Genomic DNA, 18,792 nt, shown 5'->3' on the forward strand with positions numbered 1-18,792 from the left:
CTTTTTTTAAATGCAAGATTTGATCCAGAAAAAAAGAAAAATCTGTAATTTGACCAGGTCAGCAGCCTGAGAACCAGAGGAACTGGATCCAATTGCCACTGCAGCTCCTTGTGACTCTGGGCAAGTCACTCAACCCTCCATTGCCTAAGATACAAAATAAGTATATCAAATCCCATGCCCCCTTTCTCCTTTTGAACTTGTTCTTGAGATGCTGCAGCCAGATGGGTTTTCACAATAGCCAAGGCTAACCCAAGGGTATCTGTCATTCAAGCCCTCCCCTCATGTCTAGCACCTCCCCTTCCCTGTCCTCTCTTGTCCAGCAACGCCTCTTCCCAGCCCTCAAGTGTCCACCATTGTCCCTTCCCTACCACTGTCTATTCTTTCCCCCTCCCCTTCATATCCCCAAAAGTGTCAAGCATTGTTTATTTGCTTACAAAACTTATAGCCTGCCAAATCGCCATGGATCAAGGTGAGATACAATCAAACATTTACAATAAACAAAAACATAATAATGTACAAACTTAAAAGAAGCAGATGGAAAATAACGGAAGACTAATAAAAATAAGCACATCTTCCTTCCCTCACCCTGTCTTCTATCAGACCAATATTCAGAGCGATTTCAGCGGGCTGGAGAGGCTCTGGCTTGCTTGATTTGCCTGTCCATGTCCAACCGCCGATATTCAGCAGCACTAAACCAGGCAGTGCTGCTGAATATCACCACTGACCGACCCCAAAAAAGTGGGTCAGTCAGGGGCGGGCCAGGAGGCGTGTTGAGGAAGAGCCAGGGCTTATGTGGGTGCCGGCGATATTCAGCGTATGCCCGCACAAGCTTAACAAGCTGTCCTAAATTCACCTGCTTAAGCTTATGTGGGCCACGGCTGAATATCGGGTCAGTCGTAGACCCACATCAGATTTTTTTGTTTTTAATTTTTTAAACTGAAACTCCCCAACCCTCTATATGTTGCATCCCCTCCCTCCCCCCCTCCCAACCTGCAGACACAAGTCCCCCCTGGGCCTACCTTAATCCCTGTGGTCCAGTTGTGGTTGTTGGGGGCAGGAGCATAGCCCTTTCGCTCCTGCTCCTTGTGGCACCTTTGCAAAATGGATGCTGTGAGCCACCGCGAGAGGTTGCGGTAGCCATTTTGCAAAGGTGCCACAAGGGGTAGGAGCAAGAGGGCTCTGCTCCTGCCCCCAATGACCACCACTGGACCATCAGGGATTAAGATAGGCCCAGGTGGGCCTACGGAGGGTTGGGGGTTGGGGTGGGGACGGGTGGCATTTGGGGGGAGGTGGAGTGGCTTGTGGCCATGGGTTGGGAGGGGGAAAGGAGATGGAGGGGATGTGACACATTGGGGATTTCAATTAAAAACACAAAACAAAGAAAAATGTATTCAGGTCCCGGCCCAATATTCAGTCGGGGCCCTCATAACTCTTATATGGGCCTGGGCTGAATATCAGCTGGACCCGCATAAGCTCCGCTGCCCAGCTCACCCATGTGTAGCCCCTAATATTCAGTGCCAGTGCCCAGATATGGCTTGGCAATAAATACTGGGGGCTAATTTAGCCGGCAACAGTCAGTGTTTTAAAAAATGCTGACCATCACCAGTTGAATATCGTGGGATATATGTTTAGCATCCTCCCCTTTCTGTTCCTCTTGTCCAACCACCCTCCCTGTAGGAGTGGCAATAATTCAACACCTGATGGTAGATCCAAGATGTGCAAGTAAGAAATTATATTGTGCACTCTGGATGTTTTGTTATTTAGTCACATCTTCAAGGCTGGCCCCGTAAAGTGGCGTCCCGACCGTATTATCGGAACAAGATTTTTTAATTTTTGTTACATTTGTACCCCGCGCTTTCCCACTCATGGCAGGCTCAATGCGGCTTACATGGGGCAATGGAGGGTTAAGTGACTTGCCCAGAGTCACAAGGAGCTGCCTATGCCTGAAGTCAGAATTTAACTCAGTTCCTCAGTTCCCCAGGACCAAAGTCCACCACCCTAACCACTAGGCCACTCCTCCACTCCATCTTTCGTTTTGATAATACGGTTGGAGCCGGCCAAATCTCAACATTTGGGCCAGCTTTAGAGATGGCCAGCATTGGTTTTCAGCGATAATGGAAACTAATGGCGGCCATCTCAAACCCGGCCAAATCCAAGGCATTTGGTCATGGGAGGAGCCAGCATTTGTAGTGCACTGGTCCCCCTGACATACCAGGACACCAACCAGGCACCCTAGGGGGCACTGCAGTGGACTTCATAAATTGCTTCCAGGTACATAGCTTCCTTACCTTGTGGGCTGAGCCCCCCAAAACCCACTACCCACAACTGTACACCACTACCATAGCCGTTACGGGTGAAGGGGGGCACCTAGATGTGGGTACAGTGGATTTCTGGTGGGTTTTGGAGGGCTCAAATTTACCACCACAAGTGTAACAGGTGGGGGATGGGCCTGGGTTCACCAGCTTGAAGTGCACTGCACCTACTACAACTGCTCCAGGGACCTGCATACTGCTGTGATGGACCTGAGTATAAGATTTGAGGTTCGGAGGGGATTAGTGACTACTGGGGGAGTAAGGGGAGGTCATCCCCGATTCTCTCCGGTGGTCATCTGGTCAGTTTGGGTACCTTTTTGTGCCTTGGTTGTAAGAAAAACAGGACCAGGTAAATTCGTCCAAGTGCTCGTCAGGGACACCCTTTTTTTCCCCAATATGGGTCAAGGACATCCATGTGTTAGGCACGCACAAGTCCCACCTTCGCTATGCCTCCGACATACCCCCGTGAACTTTGACTGTCCCTGTGACGGAAAGCAGTTGGGGACGTCTAAAATTGGCTTTAGATTATACCGATTTGAACGACTCTGTGAGAAGAACGCCCATCTTCTGATTTGTGTCAAAAGATGGGCATCCTTGTCTTTTGAAAATAAGCCTGAAAGTCTCTTATGTTTTCATCTTGCATATACTTTATATAGACATCATGTTTGTTATCATTATATATATATTTTTTCCGTTTCATCATGTGTTTGCATATATATATATATATATGATTCAAACGCTAATTAAATACATAAACCGTTTATTTTATATATTCAATACCTTTTATATGTTCACAATGTCTTATAATTACAAATTTATAATTACAATTTTATATGTCACATTATGCATTTTTATATGTTTACAACCTAAATGTTTTATTTTATTATACATTCAATTTCACATATTCAATTTCATAATTTTATCTAATTTATTTTACTTATTCATCTATGCATTTCTAAATCATACACAATATATGTTCATGTCTGCTTTTTATGTAGATTGATCAAGACCCCTGAGGCAGGCCTTTGGGCCGAAACACAGTCGTGTAGGGTCGATTTTTAGCACCTTCAATAAAGACTTCTTTGTTATCTGACTACTACTACTTATCATTTCTATAGCGCTACTAGACGTACGCAGCGCTGTACACTTGAACATGAACTTGTAGCCTGGCTTCACCCAGATACTTTCATCAACCCTTGACCTTCTTCATGACAGAATTGTCCAGACACATCTCAACAGTCCACCACAATCCCCATTTAACCCTGGTACCAGACACCTACATTAATGCTAGATCAGTAGGAAACAACACCCTCATAATTAAGGACCTCCTTGAATCTTCAGACCTAAGCTTCTTATTTATATCTGAAACATGGCTAACCAAAATAGAAAGCCTGCTCCTACCTCACCTACTACACCATGGCTATGAAATCTATACTCCCCAAGACAGGGCAAAAAAGGGGGTGGGCTAGCACTTATTTACAAAAGTTTCTTCCGTATCTCCTTAGTCACCTCACATGTCTCTACTTAACTCAAATTTATACTCTGCAAAATAGAAGACGACTCCACTGACAAAGATCAGATTGTCATTCTTCTCATATACCAACCACCTGGCTACTGGCCTAAGTCTGAAGACCTGTTAGTAGAGATTATCTCATTGACTCTAGCTCAATTCTCCAGGATGATTATGCTAGGAGATCTAAACCTCCACCTGGAGAATGATGCCGATAGCAACGTATACAGCTTTAAATCCTATTTAGAAATGAGCGACCTAAATCTGCTCACCAACGGCGCTATCCATGAAAAAGACCACATTGTCGACTTTCTGACTCCCTATCCAAACAACTTGGACATGTCATTCAACTGGCATAGCACCCATGGTCAGATCACTACCAATTAGACTTCACCATCAACATCTGCTTATCATGCCCAACCAAGCACAAACACCAAAATCTAATATTGAATAAACGAGTCCAGTTTCTGGTCCAAACTAAAATATTCTATTACCTCCGGCAGCCCAAAATCAAGAACTAGTCAAATCCTTCTGGGATACTAACGTAAACTTGATATTGGACAAAATAGCCCCAACCAAGAACAAAAAGTTCAAAGCAATCAAATCTGCCCCATGGCATTTTGAGAAACTTGCCAAGCTAAAATTGGAATGCAGACACCTTAAAAAACAATGAAGAATAAGCCATGCTGCCTCCAACAAAGGGAACTGGAGGTATACCTTTCGTCATTACAAATCAAAGGTAACTACTGATAAGCAAAACTACCATAGCAACTTAATAGGCCAAGACACTCTAGACAACAGAAAGCTGTTCACTTTTATAAGAAAACTAACAACCACGGCGACTGCTAAAACTGAACATGCTGAAAACAAAGATTTTATGTTTCCGCAACCCAGAAGTAGAAGTCTCCTCCTCAATAACAGTCAACACCAACAGCTCATTTGCGGTAGAATCAGAAAGAAATGAGAGTCCTTGAAGTAATTTTAGAGTCTTCTTTATCGCTGTCTTCCCACATCAACCAGCTATGGAAGACAACCCTATTTAAAATGAGACAACTACGACTAGTCAGGTCTCTCTTTGATCAGAACGCTTTCACACTACTGGTCCAAATGATGATCTTAACACAGCTGGACTATTGCAACATCCTACTCTTAGGCATCAAGTCCCAATATCTAAAGAAGCTTCAAATAATACAGACAGTGCAGCAAGAATGATCTTCAAATTAAATAGGTACCACAATATATCATCTTACCTGGTTAAACTACATTGACTACCTATTACCTGAATAAGTCAAGTTCAAAGCTGCTTGTACTGTTTTCCACATTCTATATGGTATTATTTCATACTTCTGATTAATATCTCAACACTATGTCTGGCCCGATCCAAAAGACTTAAAGATCGATTGCTCCTATCCTCCCACCCTCACAAGGGAATCAGATTTCTGAAGATTTTTAGCTCATTTCCTGTTCTAGGAACCTCACTATGGAACTCCCTCCCTACAGACATTATACTGACAACAACTATATCAGCTTCAGGAAGAAATTAAAAACCTACTTATTCCCAAAACCTGCCATGTGACAAACCATGCCAGGCCCAACTCCCTGAGAGGCTCACAATAGCTGCCCATGTCCTATCTCATTCCCCTACTACATATAGGCTCAATCCATGTGCAACTGTTACTAACCATGCAAATTAACTGATGTTAAACACACTGAACCCTGGAAAGCGGACTTTAGCGGTATATAAGAATTGTTTTGATTTGATATGATTTACTGCAGGCTTCCATTGTTCTTTAGTGAGGAAGTTCATATCTTTATGTTCAGCTCTGCTAATTCAAAGTTCATTATAGCAGATATATTTTTCTTAAAAAAAAATTCACAGACAATAAATGATATTGTATTAAAATATCTTTAAAGTTTTCATGCCTTTATTCTTTTTCCTTCAGTTGTCAAGATACACTGTACTTAAAAATAAAACAAAGCAAAGCTTATTTTCTGTATAACTCTGACAAAACTTGACCAATCTAAATAAAATTTGGGATATATCATCCTGAATAAATTTGCAATAAGCCATCAGAAAATGTTCAGAATGGCCCCCATTGGCACTCACACATGTTTAGAGTCATTTTCTCCATTGATCACCTGCAGCATCAGTGATACCCTGACTCATGTTGGCCCACACCTTAACCAGACCTTGCTTGAGGTCATTAGTATCATGAATAAAATTTTCATAAACACACTGTTGCATAAGACCCCAAAACCAGTGATCAACAGGGTTCAGGTTTGGACTGTTAGAGGGCCACAAGTCCATCAGAATGAAATCTAGAATCATTCTCTGCAGCAGAGTGCTGGTTTCACAAGCATGCTGAGCAGGTGCACTGTCTTGCTAAAACACGTAAACATTGCCAGCAATACACTGAATGGCCAATAGCAGTTGCTGTGATAGTAAAACTTGACAATAATACCTTTAATCTTTGTTCCTTGGTTGACAAAGTAAAGCTCTGTGCATCCCATTTTGGACACTCCAACACAGACCATGACTGATTTTCTGAATGTAGAGCAAGTACACTAAAGACAATCAACAGGAATACCACATTTTTTCACTGCAGTCTATGTGTAAAGTCAGTTATTTTGAGTGTTGATAGGTGGCTCAACCATGAAAATTTTTCTGATGTATAAAAAAATGAAATTGATAGCATGTGGAGGAACTTGTGAAGGAATTGCTTGGACCATGTCATATGAGCAATGTGGTTGTTCTCGATTAGCTGTTGTGTTCACCTCCGCTTAAGACACTGTAGGTCAGGATCACTGTGGATGATTTGAAACACCATTGACTGAGAAGTGCCAGTTGCTTGACTAATTTGATAAATGGACTTGTGAGATGCATCCTCTTGATTCAGCACAGGCTCTTCAAGTGTCCTAATGTTTTTGTTAGTGCAAACTGATCAATCCCTGCTTCTTCCTGACTTGTGATCAGTTCAGCCTATTTCTCACAATTTCTTCAAATCATATTCTATGCTTACCCTCTTCCACCTCTTTTCTGGAACACTTGCACCAGCCTATGAGAACCACATGTGGACAAATGGAAAGTGATGCACATTCAGAAGAATAACCCAAATTATAGTTACCTGATGCTAGGGTCCACCTTGGGGATCAGCACACAGGAAAAAGATCTAGGTGTCATTGTAGAAAATACACTGAATTTTTCTGCCCTAAAAAGCAAACAGGATGCTAGGAATTATTAAGAAAGGGATGGTAAGTAAGATCAAGAACATTATAATGCCTCTGTATCGCTCCATGGTGCGACCTCACCTTGAGTATTGCGTTCGGTTACGGTCACCGTATCTCAAAAAAGATATAGCAGAATTATAAAAGATTCAAAGAAGAGCAACCAAAATGCTAAAGGAGAGTAAACTTCTCTCATATGAAGAAAGGCTAAAGAGGACAGAGCCCTACTACTATTACTACTACTACTACTTATCATGTCTATAGTGCTAATAGACTACGCAGTGCTGTACACTAAATATGTAAGAGATAGTCCCTCCTTGACAGAACTTACAATCTAATCATGACAAACAAACAGGACAAATAAGGGATAAGGATAAAGAGCAGCAAGATTCCGTGCAGAATCCCAAAGAGTAGCAGGATTCCAGAATCCCAAAGAGTAGCAAGATTCCAAAATCCCAAAGATTACTACTACTACTTATAATTTCTATAGCACTACTAGATATACACAGTGCTGTACACTAAACAAGTAAGAGAGAGTTCTACTCAACAGAGCTTACAATCTAATCAAGACAAACAGGACAAATAAGGAGCAAGATTCCATGCAGAATCCCAAAGAGTAGCAGGATTCCAAAATCCCAAAGATTACTACTACTACTACTTATAATTTCTATAGCACTACTAGATATACACAGTGCTGTACACTAAACAAGTAAGAGAGAGTTCCTACTCAACAGAGCTTACAATCTAATCAAGACAAACAGGACAAATAAGGAGCAAGATTCCATGCAGAATCCCAAAGAGTAGCAAGATTCCAGAATCCCAAAGAGTAACAAGATTCTGGAATCCCAAAGATTACTACTACACTACTAACACTTATCATTTCCATAGCAGTACTAGATGTATGCAGTGCTGTACACTAAACATGCAAGAGACAGACCCTGGTTGACAGAGCTTACAATCTAATCGAGACAAACAGGACAAATAAAGGATAAGGGAATTACTTAAGGTGGGAATGATAGGAGTTAGAAGTTAAAAGCAGTCTCAAAAAGGTGGGCTTGAAGACGGCCAGAGTGGAATCTTGATGTACCAGTTCAGGAAGTCTATTCTAGTCTTATGGTGCAGCAAAATAAAAGGAACAGAGTCTGGATTTGGCAGTGGAGGAGAAGAGTACAGGTAAGAGAGATTTACCCAATAAACAGAGTTCCCAGGGAGGAATGTAGGGAGAGGTAAGAGTGGAAAGGTACTGAGGTGTCTGTGTGCTAAACTTTGGGAATGTTACCAGCATATCCCCATACAGTTACCACACAGGAATGTTTTTTACCTCGCACTAACTCCTTCCTTCAATAACCTTAGCACCTAAAGGTAAGCAACATTTGTGCACTAAAATTATAGAATGCTAGCACTTACACATGAAACTGTTATAGTTATGCACATAATTGTATTGTATTGTATTGCATTACGTGCATGGGCGTAGTTTGGGGGGCAAGGGGGCATTGCCCCCCAAATGCAGGGCCGGCTCAACCCGGCTGCAGGCAGCTCTCGTCCCCCCTGCCCGTCTTCAGCTCCCCGACAGCCCTATGCTCCGTTCCTGCTGCCCTGCATTTAAACCTTTTGTTTTAAGTCGCAGCGACGGCACAGCAGTGAAAAAAGCAGCACAGAAGGCTCGCCTCCAGCCTTTGCCTTCCCTCTCAGTGTCCCACCTTCTTCTGATGAAGTATTTCCTGTTTCCATGAGGGCGGGACACTGAGAGGGAAGGGAAAGGCTGGAGGCGAGCCTGATGTGCTGTTTTTTTCACTGCTGTCGCTACAACTTAAAATAAAAGGTTTAAACGCAGAACAGAAGGAATGGACAGGAGGGCTGTCAGGGAGCTGAGGGTGGGCAGGTGGGGCTTGGTTGGAACTCGGCCTCGGGGACTGAAAAGGGGGGCTGAGGCAAGTCGCTGAACATAGATGGGAGGAGAGCAAAGGAGAATCGCTGGACATGTAGGGGAGGGAAGGGGAGAGAGGAGAATTGCTGGATATGGATGGATGGTGGAGGCAAGGGAGAGAGGAAATTTGCAGGATATGGATGGAGGAGAGGGCAGGGGAGAATGAAGAATTGCTGGACATGGATGGATGGAGGGGAGGGCAGGGGAGAGAGGAGAGTTGCTGGACATGGATGGATGGAGGGGAGGGGAGACAGGAAGGAGATGCGCATAGATGGAAGGGAGGGAAGAAAGGAGAAATGCTAGACATGGATGGAGTGGGCAAGGAAGAGAGGAGAAATGTTGGACAAGGATGGAGGGAAGGAAAGACAAAGCAGGAGATCCACACAGATGGAGAAGAAGGGAGAAGAGAAATGCTGGACATGGACGGAGGGGAGGGAAGACAGAGGAAGTAGATGCACATGAATGGAGGGGAAGGGAGTGAGGAGAAATGCTGGATATGGATGGAGGGAAAACTGCTGAATTTAAGGACTGGATCGGAACACTTTGAGGACAGATGCTGAAACTGGAGGAAGGATAGGGACAGGGCTACAGATGGTAGACAGGACGCATAAGGACACAGGAGGATGGTGGGCATGGTGAGAGAAAAAATATCAAATGGAAAGAAGACACTGCACAAAACAGAAGACACTGGGACCAAAGCGAATAGAAAAACTAATGCTCAGACAACAAAGGTAGAAAAAAGTATTTTATTCAGAATTTATTAATTGGAATATGTCAACTTTTGGAAATGCGCATCTGTGATATTTTGCATGTAAGTTTCAGTTTCTCTAGTATTGCTGCATGCTGAGTCTGATTTCTTGAGGTAACTTTCCAGTTCAGTATTTTGCCTTCATATTTTTTGATTTCTAGTTCCTTGTGTCATATCTGTTGTGTCATGTGTTTTTTCATGTGTGATCAAGGTTCAGTATTCTGCTAGCATGTAGAATTTGCAGCCCTTTTTGTTTTGTTTTCACTAGGTAGTATATTGGTGTTTTAGAGCCTGGTGTAATTACAGTGTTGCCTTTCCAAGCATAAAGTTGTAGCTTGTCCTGAGCTTGGAATTAGTGATGTTATGGTTTGGTAAGGTTATGAATGTTTTTTTTGCACAAGTTTGTGTATAGTGTTTTGCAGTGGAGAGATTACGTGTTGGCCTTACTGAGGTGGCACCAAAACATCAGAAAGGGTTTTAGAGCCTAAATCATGGCACACTACCTCTTGAAGGATCTACATATAGAGCCTATGCATTTCTAAGGTCAACACTGGCATGGTATGGGAAAGGGGATGGGGAAGTACTACTGGAGAGGAAGAGGGAATGATGGATAATGAGGAAAGAAGGAATGAAGGAAGAAAGAGCTGCCTTTTTCGGGAATAACCATAATGAATTTGTATGATATATGCAAATGAATATGCTAATATGCCCCACCCCATCCTTTGCCCCCCCCCCCCAAAATGAAACAGTCAAACTACGCCCATGATTACGTGACTTCCACCTTTAACCAAAAGGATGCAAAGTGGATCACATTTAAAAAATAACTTCACATTAGAAGACATATACAAGGTTAGCTTTCCTTACAATTTTTCATAAAAATATTAATTATCAACAAATATCTACCCAACATCAGTTATTATCTTTGATTTAAAAATAAAAAAATGTTTTAAGTACCTTTCTAAACTGCAAATACGATGTAATTTGATGAAGTTCAACAGGAATGTTATTCCAAATCTTATCACTTTGAAAAACAAAAGAACGGCTAGTTGAGCACCAAGTGGTCTCTTTGGTGCAATATGCTTACCTCCAAATTCTATAAATAGCTCTTTAAATTGTGCACACTAATTTGGCCGATAATTGGTACTTAACCAATTAATGGCACTAATTGGCTTTAATTAGAATTTACGCGCACAACTTTCTAGGCGTATTCTACGACATGGTGTGTGTAAATTCTAATGCATGCAACCGAAAAGGGGGCATGGCCAGGGGCATGGAATGGGTGGTTTGTGGGCATTTCAAAAAACTATGCGCACTATTATCGAATATACCCAATCTGTGCCTAAGTTAGGTGCAGATATTTAGGCCTGGTTTTAGGTGGCCTAAATGGGTGCACCTAAATTGTAGTCACAAGAATGGCACATGAGCATATTCTATAAACTACACCTAACTTTAGGTGCAAGTTTATAGACTCACACTAAGCGCATGGTTTTCCAGTGCCAGCTTTAAGTCACTATGTATAGAATTTAGTTCTTACTGAGTAAATGAAAGGGGGGCATATATCAGGGAGGACCCTAGGCAGGTCCCACATTTACATGTGTAATCTTACAAAATACAAAACGTTACGTGCTAAGGTGCAACATTTAGGCTGCATGTTTACGCCTGTCATTGACATGGCATAAGGGCTTGCCTAAACGTGGCATATAAATGCAGACTTATGCTAGTTTTCTGTAATGGAATCTGGCACCCAGATGCAGTTATAGAAGTCACGTTCAGCAAGCTGCATCTTGGCATCTAACTTTTGGTTCCCTCTTTAGAAGTGCCTCCTAAATACTAAGCAGTGGTAAGCCCACCATGGGCTTACCTTGTGCCAATCCGAAACTAACACCGGAGCCCAGCGGTAGTTCCCACCCCTAGTGTGCGCCATTTCTGGTGCTATAAAAATATGTCCTATTTTTGTAGCGCTGGAACTTAATTGGTGGTAATTTTGCAGTGCCATGTGCTGTCTGGTTACCGCCGAATTAGTGTGGGAGTCCTTACTACCATCTCATTGGGTGGCAGTAAGGGCTCCCTACTGAAATGGCTGTGCAGTAAGTGGTTCACTTACCACACGACCATTTCTTTTTCCCAAAAATGGACAGCCTTTTACCTGCCGTGGTAAAAAGGAGCCTCAGAATGCATCAAAACCAGACCCCCTTGTACTGCAGCTTAGTAAAATGACCTCTAAGTGAATCCACAATAATTGCACAAGTTAAAGTGGGTGGTAAAGTAAAATACACTAATTACAATATGCCATCCATACCCATTATCCGCCGATAACCCGCTCATTTCCTGATCCATAATATGGCATGCAGTTAGTATGCAAATTGTCATGCATTGTCATACCAGTGCGGTAATTGTTACTGCTCTTTTACACTAATAGTGTGCACTAATTAGCACTTAATAGACATACTCCATAATATGATTTTCTATTAAATAGTGACATCATAATGCATCATTCTTCAATGCTACAACAGCTGAAGTGGGCTGCCATGGCAAAATAATGCATTTATTGGTTTTTGCACTTTTCAAGGGAAAAACTATAAAAGTATCAGTTACTGTAATCCATGCAATAAAAGAATATATCAAATTCTAAAATGTTCTGTCTGAAAGTAAAATTAGAGTGAATAAATATTATTCCTTTTATCAAGCAGTTTACTCATGGGGTCATTTACTGCTTGACTCAGTGGCGACTCACATATTAGCCAGAAATGTGTGTGGGCAGGATGGGTGCCAGGTTCTGAATAACGCCATTAGTTTTACGATATGTGCTCAGTATTTAGAACTGTGAATAAAATGGTCATTACTTAAGAAACATTGCAGAAGGGTTAGAAGGTAAAGTTTGCCTATTTGCGGATGATACTAAGATTTGTAACACAGTGGACACCCCGGAGGGAGTGGAAAACATGAAAAAGGATCTGAAAAAGCTAGAGGAATGGTCTAAGGTTTGGCAATTAAAATTCAATGCAAAGAAATGCAAAGTGATGCACTTAGGGAGTAGAAATCCAAGAGAGGTGTATGTGTTAGGCGGTGAGAGTCTGCTAGATACGGATGGGAAGAGGGATCTTGGGGTGACAGTATCTGAGGATCTGAAGGCGATGAAACAGTGTGACAAGGCAGTGGCCATAGCTAGAAGGTTACTAGGCTGTATAGAGAGAGGTGTGACCAGCAGAAGAAAAGAGGTGTTGATGCCCCTGTACAAGTCGTTGGTGAGGCCCCACCTGGAGTATTGTGTTCAGTTTTGGAGGCCGTATCTTGCTAAGGATGTAAAAAAGTATTGAAGCGGTGCAAAAAAAAGCTACGAGGATGGTATGGGATTTGCGTTACAAGACGTATGAGGAGAGACTTGCGGACCTGAACATGTACACCCTGGAGGAAAGAAGAAACAGGGGTGATGATACAGACGTTCAAATATGTGAAAGGTATTAATCCGCAAACAAACCTTTTCCGGAGATGGGAAGGCGGTAGAACGAGAGGGCATGAAATGAGATTGAAGGGGGGCAGACTCAAGAAGAATGTCAGGAAGTATTTTTTCACGGAGAGGGTGGTGGATGCTTGGAATGCCCTCCCGTGGAGGTGGTGGAGATGAAAACGGTAACGGAATTCAACATGCGTGGGATAAACATAAAGAAATCCTGTGCAGAAGGAAGGGATCCTCAGGAGCTTAGCCTAGAATGGGTGGCAGAGCCGGGGCTGGTGGTTGGGAGGCGGGACTAGTGCTGGGCAGACTTATACGGTCTGTGCCGGGGCTGGTGGTTGGGCGGCGGGGATAGTGCTGGGCAGACTTATACGGTCTCTGCCGGGGCTGGTGGTTGGGCGGCGGGGATAGTGCTGGGCAGACTTATACGGTCTGTACCAGAGCTGGTGGTTGGGAGGCGGGGATAGGGCTGGCCAGACTTATACGGTCTGAGGCCTGAAGAGGACAGTACAAATAAAAAAGTAGCACGTGAATTTATCTTCTTGGGCAGACTGGATGGACCGTTCAGGTCTTTTTCTGCCATCATCTACTATGTTATGTTACTAAACATAACCATGTGCACGCAACAACATGTATGTATTGCATACATGTGTAAAAGTACCAATTTCAGAAAGCCATCGTTACACATGGAGATCTACATCATGCAAAGAATTTGAGGGAATACATGTCTATGGAGAAAAAAAATGTCCATGTTGAAAAAGCCCGTATCAGTGAAAAGTCAGTGTTTCAGTTAGGGCTGTACACGAGGGGTCCTTAACCGCTGTAGTTTATTTTCACTTCCACAATGAAGCCAAAATTGAGACTTCATTAATTAGTGACTTTACATGTGTAGTTTTGTAAAATGGGGCGCTTACACATGAAAGTACTGTCACTTACATGAAGAAGTTGTGAAATGGTCACTTCCATGAGGAAACTGTCGTTCTTTCAATGTTTTTCTTTGCAAAAGTGCATATGCTGGTAAATACACGTGCGTTCTTGCTGGTACTTCAGAAAAAGGCTCCGCATCAGCAGATCCTTCTCTACAATATCACTAGAACTGAGCATGTCCCGACCTGGATGTTTCTATTGTGATCTCTACATTCTGAGCTAGATTCTATATATGTGTTGAAAACATTGGTGCAAAAAATGTGCTGTTCTATAAACTGCACTTAAAGTTAGGTGCGGTTTATAGAATAGCTCTTAGGCGCAGGGGTCACACATAAATTTAGGTGTTGACATTTGCACCAATGAAAATGTGGTATAAATGTCTGTGCCTAAATTTTTGCACGATGCCGCAATTATGTGCTCAACTCAAAACCACGCCCCCGATCCACCCAAAAACACCCATGACCCTCCCATTTTCATGCACCTTTCTTGGGCACTAATTAGCTCATAATTCAATTAAACTGCACATGCAATTTTTGGCAACTTGTATTGAAATAGGAGGTAATGTAAAAATGAGCTATTCTATAACTTGACATTTTAAGTTAGGCACACCACTGAGGTGTGCTAAGTACAAATTCTATAACACCATCTGTGTGCCAAGATGCCATTATGGAATGCTAACATAAACCTGAATTGGTGCTTAGGCATGACCATTTATGCCAGATCAATGGTAGGCACATATAGGTGGGCCTATGTGCGCCATGCAAAGTGCATAACTTATACTATTCTATAAGTTAAATGCATAATTTGGAGTCAGACCAATGCCCCTCCCATTGCTCTGCTCATGTGCACGCCCTTTGCAGTTATGAGTAAGGCACTTATGTGTTACTTTATAGAATAGCACAAAATGCAATTATATGCAGTTATGCACATGAGGCATACATAACGGCTGGAACCCAGTTATAGAATTACATTACATCACATTACAAATATTCTTGTATTCTGCAAACACCTTGTTAGTTCTATGTGGATTACATTTAGAAGTAACTGGGAATACCATGTGGATTGTGAAAAATTGAAAGAACTTAGGAAACTGGAAGATTGAGCATCCAAATGGCAGATGAAATTTAATGTAGACAAATGCAAAGTGATGCACTTTGAGAGAATAAATCCAAATCATAGTAACCTGATGCAAGGGTCCACTTAGGAGTCAGCACTCAAGAAAAAGATCTAGGTATCACTAAGGTGAATAATCGAAAGGGACGCCCAAGTTTTGCTGAGGACTTCTCGCAAAATGTCCTGATGGAGGGGTGGGGAAAACCGTATTATTGAAACAAGATGGACGTCCATCTTTTGTTTCGATAATACAGTTGGGGACGCCCCAAATCTTGAAATTTAGGTCGTCCTTAGAGATGGTCGTCCCTAGACTTGGTCGTTTCTGATTTTCGGCGATAATGGAAATCAAGGACGCCCATCTCAGAAACGACCAAATGCAAGCCCTTTGGTCCATGGGAGGAGCCAGCATTCATAGTGCACTGGTCCCCCTGACCATTCCAGCACTCTAGGGGGCACTACAGTGACTTCAGAAATTGCTCCCAGGTACATATCTCCCTTACATTGTGTGCTGACCCCCCCAACCCTCCCCCCCCCCCAAAACCCACTACTCACAACTGTACACCACTACCATAGCCCTTACGGGTGAAGGGGGACACCTAGATGTGGGTACAGTGGGTTTCTGGTGGGTTTTGGAGGGTTCACATTTACCACCACACGTGAAAAGGTAGGGGGGGTGGGCCTGGGTCCACCTGCCTGAAGTGCACTGCACCCACTAAAACTGCTCTAGGGACCTGCATACTGCTGTGATGGACATCTGAGGCTGGCAAAAAGGCTGGTGCAAAATATTTTTAAAGATTTTTTTTAGGGTGGGAGGGGGTTATTGACCACTGGGGGAGTAAGGGGAGGTCATCCCCGATTCTCTCCGGTGGTCATCTGGTCATTTCGGGCACCTTTTTCAGGACCAGGTAAAGTCATCCAAGTGCCCGTCAGGGATGTCCTTGTTTCTTTCGATTATGGGTCAAGAAAGTCCAAGTGTTAGGCACGCCCAAGTCCCACCTTCGCTACGCCTCTGACACACCCCCCTTGAACTTGGCCGTTCTTGCGATGGAAAGCAGTTGGGGAGTCCCAAAATGGCTTTCGATTATACTGCATTGGACTACCCTGTGAGAAGGACATCCATCTTCCGATTTATGTCAAAAGATGGGTGTCCTTCTTTTTCGAATATGAGCCTGATTGTAGACAATATGCTGAAATCTTCTGCCCAGTGTGCAGCGGTGGCCAAAACAAGCAACAGGATGCTAGGAATTATTAGGAGAGGGATGCAAAAAAAGACCAAAAACATTATAATGCCTCTGTATCACTCCATGGTGCAACCTACTTTGAGTACTGTGTTTAATTCTGGTTGCAGTATCTCACAAAAGATATAGTGGAATTAGAAAAGGGTCAAGAATAGCGACCAAAATGATAGAGGGGATGGAACTTCTCCCAAATGAGTAAAGGCTAAAAAGGTTAGGGCTCTTCAGCTTGGAAAAGACACGGATGAGGGGGGATATGATTGAGGTCTACAAAATCCCGAGTGCTGTGGAGTGGGTGGAGGTTAATTAATTTTTCACTCATTCAAAGGTACCAAGACCAGGGGACACTTGATGAAATTGCATGGAAATTATTTTAAAACAAATAGGAGGAAATATATTTTTCACTCAAAGAATAGTTAAGCTATGGAGCTCATTGCCGGAGGATGTGGTAATGGCGGTTAGCGTACCTGGGTTCAAAAAAGATTTGGACAAGTTCCTGGAGGAAGAGTCCATAGTCTGTTAATGAGATGGACATGGATGTAGCCACTGCTTGCCCTGGGATTGGTAGCATGGAATGTTGCTTCTAATTGGGTTTCGGCCAGGGGTACTTGTGACCTGGATTGGCAACTGCTGGAAGCAGGATACTGGGCTAGATGGACCATTAGTCTGACCAAGTATGGTTATTCTTATTTCTTAAACCAGTATAACCAACAGTATACAAAAATATAATCAATGTTTTCCTAAACAAACAAGTTTTCAACAGCTTCCTAAATATTAAATAATTCTGTATAATTCTAATTAGTCAAGGAGCAGAATTCCAAATAACCAGTGCTTGATAAAAGAAATATTTTAGCCCCTTCAGGGAGGGGAAATGCTATATTATAGTGTCTCAAAAATGTCTATTCTTAGAAGGCAGTTCTACAAACTTTGACAACTACAATGGAACTTGGCCATGAAAATTATTGTGCACACTGTAAAACAATCGGCAGCCAATGCAAACCAATTAGGAGAGAAGCAACTCTATCATGTGTATGAGCCTGATATATCAAACGTGCAGCCGTGTTCTGGAATATCTATAGTTTCTTAATCTTTTTTTTTTACATTCTATGTAGATTATATTACTGTAATCCAGTGACAAAAGTAAACTATACGACTAAATCAAAAATTGGTCTATCAAAAAGATACCAAATTTCATACCCTGCAGATATTTCCTATAATGTGAAGTTGGAAGGAAGCAAAAAATAAAAATAAAAAAATAGCTAGAGCTGTAAATTAGTGTGGGATGTAATTAAATATTGTGAAGTACATTTTAGAACCTTAGACCCCAGGTTCCACTGACAGAGCGGGCTATGGGGAAAAAAAGCAGGTAGCAAATTAAACAACAGTACCTAGCTAGTTTTGTTATTGCTATCCTATATTGAATGTATTTAACAACCGATAAGCAATAACAAACCAATATCAATAACAAAACTAGCTAGGTATAACACTTTTAAAAGCCAATGCTTTAAACATGTCTAACACACACCAAGTGTATAGAACAGCTGTATTTACACACATTATTGGTGTCATAAATTGGCAGGTATACACATAAAAGTGTTTACCACGGGCTCTTCCAAAGTATGAGAACCCTTATTCAATGATTTCTGAGGTTCTTTGCAATACAGAGTTCAAATCTGTGAATTGTGTTTAGCACTATGGGATACCCATGGGTGTGGCATGTCGTGGACATTATAGGCATGCCAACTTATACCAGCCATCAATTTTGGCCTACCCAATTGGATCAGTGCTAGTATTCTTTAACATATTTAACATAGCTATGCTATGTCACTGAGCACCCCTTTGGGATGCCTTAATTTAGGTACCACTTTACAGACTCACCCCCTTATTGAATACAAACCTTTAAGAGCCCATCACAATATCCAACATAATTTTTTTTAAACAATTAATTTTTTTTATAATTCCTTTTTGTTAACATTTTGCACAACAAAAGAATGGTAGGAACACATCATAACTGAACCTTTAAGGCTTAGAGAAACAGCCAATAGAACAACAACAACAACAAGAAAAATCCTCTCATCCACATGTCAATACTCTCTTAGGAAAAGAATCAGAACTACTATAATGAAAAGACCCCCCCACACACACACAAAAAAAGGAAATACCAAACTGCACTATATTATTGAGGTGAGAGGTTTGAGCAATATTGCAGAGTCATCTGAAAAAAAAACAATTAATTTTAATGCACAAAGATGAGCGATTCTTGTTGAGAGCTTTAACTTCTTATTTATGGCAAGGGCAAAGGGCCCATATTTCCATGAGGAAATTTATGCTTCCTTGTATA

The sequence above is a fragment of the Microcaecilia unicolor genome, chromosome 2, assembly GCF_901765095.1.
Source record: "Microcaecilia unicolor chromosome 2, aMicUni1.1, whole genome shotgun sequence".
NCBI classification, from domain to species: Eukaryota; Metazoa; Chordata; class Amphibia; order Gymnophiona; family Siphonopidae; genus Microcaecilia; species Microcaecilia unicolor.